Source organism: Glossina fuscipes, unplaced genomic scaffold (assembly GCF_014805625.2).
Source record: "Glossina fuscipes isolate IAEA_lab_2018 unplaced genomic scaffold, Yale_Gfus_2 1, whole genome shotgun sequence".
Classification (NCBI taxonomy): Eukaryota; Metazoa; Arthropoda; class Insecta; order Diptera; family Glossinidae; genus Glossina; species Glossina fuscipes.
The window spans coordinates 44,118,091-44,124,090 of NW_023998415.1; positions in this window are offsets into that span (position 1 = coordinate 44,118,091).

Genomic DNA, 6,000 nt, shown 5'->3' on the forward strand with positions numbered 1-6,000 from the left:
GGGAGCAAATGGCAAGAATTATAGATATATTTTTTGATAGTTTACCATCGATTTTTAATACATATTTCCCAATACTCATCTTATTGTCCGCGTGCTCTGGAAGAAAAATTATCTTTGAATAATGAACGATATGACTACAGTTTATGGGGTTTCCGAATGTGTATTATGGGGCGTTGCAAAAAACAAAAAAGAAGAAAAAGCATACTTCCATACTCGTCGCTGATGGATGAAAAATGCAAAGAAGCTAAGGAATGGACAACAGTTGAGTGATGTAATCGAAAAAATTTTTTATTTACTTGTCTGGCTGTGTTGTGTAAACACTTTAGCCCGGAGTTGTAAATTGCATTCCGATAAACGGTTCGGAATTATTGCTGGAAAAAATTCTTTCACGGTTGACTATAGAGATAATTGTAAGTTTTCACGTGTTTAGCCTGTGAGTAGAGATGGATAGAACTTTCCATATTTTTCTATCTTACATCACTTGTGATATAGGCCTGTAAGTAACAAAAGAGCTTAAGACCAATATTTTACCATACCAATCGATTCTGAGCCATTTTCTGAATCGATCTAAGCTTGCCTGTCCGTCTGTCTTTAATGTTTAAATGCAAGTCGGAACATTTGTGTTTATATGGACGAGAGCATGGTACGCTGGCAGTATTCCGAGCCAAGACGACTGCGATTGAAAATAGATTGAATCGGGCCGTTTTTGCGATCACGCCTTATATAACGTCTTATTTTGAGAAGCGCTGAGTAATAGTATTTCAACATATTACAATGAAGTGAAAAATTTGAATCGGATGGGATGATATTTACAAGGAATTATATGGTGAAAGGGTCTAATTATCAAAATTCCGTAAAAGCAGTTTGACATTCAAATGGATTTTAGCCAAATTGGATCAAGGAAATCGATTTTTTGAACTTGATCACAATCGCACGACGAATAGCTTTCTATATTGCAAAAAATATAATTTTCAATATTTTGTGACGAAAACTGATTCTTAATAGCAATTTTGAATCACATAGACTCATCGTTTAGACCCCACCATACCTAACGGTTATAGAGTGTAGGGTAAAGCTTTACACATATAGTAATAAAGTTTAGTTTGCTGGTGAAAACCAATTTCACTAGATCTAGATCGTTACGTTAGTTCAAGGTTTGATTGCACTCCAAAAAAAAAAGAGTGTTGATGAGTGAACGATGTATAATTTTTATTCTATTATCACGATAATGGTCGACCTTGGTCAGTATGTTTCAGTATCTAAGAGTGACATGAACTATCTGCATTCTATTCATATATCGGGTGCTGGCGGGCAAACTCGAACGAAATTTTCTTACTAATTAGCAATGCTTTTCGATATGATGAGAGATATGCCATGTATTGTTGTTGTTTTTGATTGAAAAGCAATTATGGGAACGATATCGATCGATATCGAGAATTGTCGCCACTGCGAATGGCAACGAGAAATTCCAAATTTGAATTTCTTAATTGCAAGACTGCTCAAGCATCGACAATTCGCAGCATTTCCAATAGGTATCTGCCATTAAATGGTAAAAAAAAAAAAATGCAAAAACTTGATAAAATGATATAAACTGGAATCCAATAACTAGTATAATAACAGACTGAATGGAAATTTGTTGAAGAAATATAATCATTTTGGCAGACTTCAATAACTGTTAATAGCCAACGCCATTTGTAATACGGGGCATATTAAGTGTAAACGGATCTGCGCAATATCCATCAATCGGAAATTCGTTATATGAAAATAAAATTACAATTTTGATAAACTTGGCTCGATTGGGCTCATTTTTCTAGCTTCCTATCATACAATTTTTCTTGCGATAACTGAATCTTTATATAGAAAAAAAGTCTCATTTTTAATATTTCTTTGTGAAAATTGGTTTATAATAATAATAATAATAATAATAATAATAATTTGATATAAAATTTAATCACATCAGTTGACGATTTCAGTATCGTCTAATATGCGGGCTTTCATAGAAAGTGTATTTCGGTGCATTAATATTATGTATAATTTTTGATGTATTAGCAACAAAATCAATGAATGACTGTATTAGGGCATTTAATGGCCGGTCATGCTTGATTTTTTTTTGTGGATTATAAAATAAATCGTTTTATATTATAATAATACTTAAGAAATCTCTTAAATAATAAGGTAATAAAAAATTCATTGTTGTGAATACGTATCGCAAACAATAGAGTCTTAAATTGTAAATGTGTGTGTGTTGGTCATTTGTGATAAGAAAAATTGACCTATTTTTTAAGGCAGCGAGAGCAAGAGTGAGGCAACGTAAGTTCGATTTATTGTACAGAAAAGCAATGATAGATTGCTCAGCCTTACGCTCGAGACTTCGAATTCAACGCCGTTTTAGAGCAAGGTTGAGAGGTATATGGCGCAATAGGATGATGGCGATGGGTCGAAAGCCATGCATGAGTAGCCGTGTAGTTGAGGAGTTGAGGATCGTGGTATGGCTATGCTTTAGTTGTAGCTATAGTGAATGCTCATTAGGTAAAATAGGCGCAGCAGTTGCCGATCGAGCACACACCTATTAGAGCGCAGTTACGAGTATCTCTGAACGTCACCGCATTCCGGGGCTAGAAGACAAACGTCCTTGAAATGACTGGTCATATCAGAGAAAAATAGTATTAGCTTAAAGCCGTTACGATCATTTACCTGAACTAAGAAGGTGGGCGATACGGTTTCTGTAGCATTGGGGAGAGAAAATCCTCTATAGCTCGACTTTTAGATTATACTCTCTCTTCTTGATGTTAGTTATAAAGTTTTGATTGAATTCACTTTAACTCTCGTCATAATTTGGTTTAAAGTGAATCTCGCACACGCAACGCTTGCCGTGGTCGGCTGAGCAAGCTTTTGTACTAAGATTGACATTCATGCCCCAAGTTTTCACTTATCCAATATATTAACTATTTTCGAATACTAAAGTCATATTTTTGCCATGTAGGAGTAAAGGAGTAAATCTCTAGGCTTAATAGGGGCTACATTTACTTCGACTTATCTTAGTCTGGACTTGTTTTTCAAAAATATTCAATTCTTTTAATTACAAGTTGAGTGAGCAGTTATAAATCGGTTTGCTTTCTCTTTTCCAGCTAATAAAAGCGTTCGCAATATTTCCATAAATATTTTCATTTGCGATTCGCATATGTTTTCAAAGCTATTAATACTTCTGATAACTAAGTGTTACAAGTCTTCTGTATTTTGTAATATAATATATTGATATAGAGTATATCCCATTTTGATAAGATATGACTAACTTTCAATTATTTTGTAAGCATTGGTAACTCTAACACCTATTAAAAGTAAAATTAATTTCAGTTCGTCTCGAGATTGCATGGCATAGAATAGTGCGCAGAGAGTAGTTAGACGTGTTTTGTAGAAAGTAAATTAGTTTTAAGAAGTGGAACTTTAAGAACTATGTCTAAATATGTAACGTTAAATAAAATGTAAAAGAAAAATCGACAAAATCCGCTGATTTAAAAAAGAAAAAAAAAAAAATAAAAAAAAAACACAAAAGTATTCAAGTCTGTTATCAGCAAACTGACATTGATTCTTTTATCACAATTATTGTGAGAAACAAAGTAGAGCCGAAAAATAACCGCAACAAAGATAGCCGGTTGTTTGTTTACAAATCGATACATAGCCTGGCTTAACAGTAAGTCGCTCAGTTTGCAGTGTTCGAGTGCATTTAAATTGTGTCTTTCCCTAAACAAGACAAAACTAAAAAGGGAAAAATGACAGATTGCGGCAATGCCAACACCGCCATCTGTGTGTTACCTCATGAAATAAATGGAGACCATCGCTTGTTCCCTCGCATTAAAAACTTGCAGCAATACTACCGGCAACATTTCGCAAGAGAACCAGAATTTTTTGTATGTGTCCCAGGAAGGTAATCTATCTATCTATCTATCTCACTCACGCCGTAATTCTCATAATTCTTAATATATATTATAGGCGTTTTGCAAAAGTTTTGATCATATTTTAAACATGAAAAAGTCATTTATTGAGAAAAATTTATTCTATGTATGCATTAATATTAAATCAAAATAATCTCCGTCATTATCAACAACATTTTACAATGTTTTTGGCAAGATCGCGATATCATATTGAAAGAGCTTGTATTGGTTTGACAGCAATCGATCAATTTTCGCTTTTTAACTTTTCCGGATCCGGTTGCCAACGAAGCCCAGCCAAGCAGCAGCGATCTGATTAAGTGGTAATCTAGTGAGTACGCCGGATGTGGCAGAGCTTTTCGTTCGAGCTGCAATAGCTCGTATCTTGGATAACTGTTGCAACAAGTGGACAAAATGGCATTTTCAGTCAATTTACGCGGTAGCCCGTTTTCCCTCCCTCTGAACCGCTTCGATTGCATGTAAACGTTTTAAAAATAATTGATTCGTCAACTGCTAAGCTGTTCGAAAGTTGTCCGAGTGTTTGTGCTGGGTTTTCGGCCAATAATTCGTGCAATTCATACCCCTTGAATTTTTTTTGTTCCTCCGGGCCTTTTTTTGTCGTTGACATCGAAATCACTACTACTTGAACCGTTGAAACCAAAATCGACAATTGCAATATGATGGAGCGGGGCATCATCATAAGTTTCTAGGTTTGTTGTAGTATCAAAACGGAAAATCTCCTCTTCTAGAGACTGCGCATCATCCCTGGGTTCTGGGTTCAGAACGTTAAATTTGCTTTCCTCTTTTTTTTGCCAAGTATTTCGGCCAGAGGAGTCCCTAACTAACATAAGGCAAATTAAAGGGCCAAGATTGATTCAGTATCATCACTTGAATTGAATCTTCTCTATCGATCATTTCTTCTTCATACTCATTTTCTAGCTTAATTATTTTCTTACTTGTTTATAAATAAACTATTTAATGCTGTAATCAGCATAAATGGTAAATGGGAGCGCTTGGTGTGTCGTATTTTGTTGTTTTATTTTTTCAATAAATTTTTTCTTACTTGAAAGTGGCCACACATCTGTAACGATATGCAGTCACACTACAAAAGTGTTTAGTGGACTTTAGTGGCCGGCAGATATCAATCAAATCAAACGACAACAAAAATGAACGTCGAAAGTGCAACTTTGAGGATTAAATGATTAGTGTCGACGCACGTTTATTAAATCAATCAGGCAAAGCCAATGAATTCAAACGTTATGTACGTACGTCAAACGCATTCAAACATACAATGTATAATCATTGCTTGTATTACTCTAAAATTAATTTATTATTAATTTTAAATACAAGTTTTTATTATTATTATTATATTATTAAGATAATTAAGGCAATAACAGCAGCCATTATTGATGCCTACACCTGAAATAGATATTTAAAATAACAGGCTAACATGTCGATGGCGTAAAATGCTGCTCATGTTCTTTTTGGTTCACGCCCATTCTAAAATATATTTTTCTATTTCTACAACCAAAAGTTTAAGTCCAACACAATCAAGAACTGGGAATAAGAAATCCCATAAAATAGGAATACATATGCAATACTCGTGCAATCGCTTACTGCGTGTGTCATAAAAAACTTAAAAACATTCATTTATTTATATCAATTAATTTCGCATAAGTATTTTTACGCTTACGACAACTCTCGCGATTAAAATTATATAGATGTTTGTACGCGATATCACTTATGGTAAGTTTGTGTGTGTATGTATGCAAACAAAAGCGATCCTAGTAATTTTCCTGAATCATTTTTAAAGGCAGCATCACTGTAACAGCCGAAAAGAGCGATTTTCTTATAAGAACCTTGTGTGTAGATTGAAGAAAAACAGGAAAAATATTATAGAAAATTACTAAAGATATATATTAAGAGAAGGTATTTTTGCAAAATATTATATATAAAAAAAATAAATTTATATTTGGCGGTAGTCGAATCTCGCATACCCATCATTATGCTTTTCGCGTTCTAAGAAAAAAGTAAAAGTAAGAGAGTCTACCTTGCTCATTTTTGGATTAAT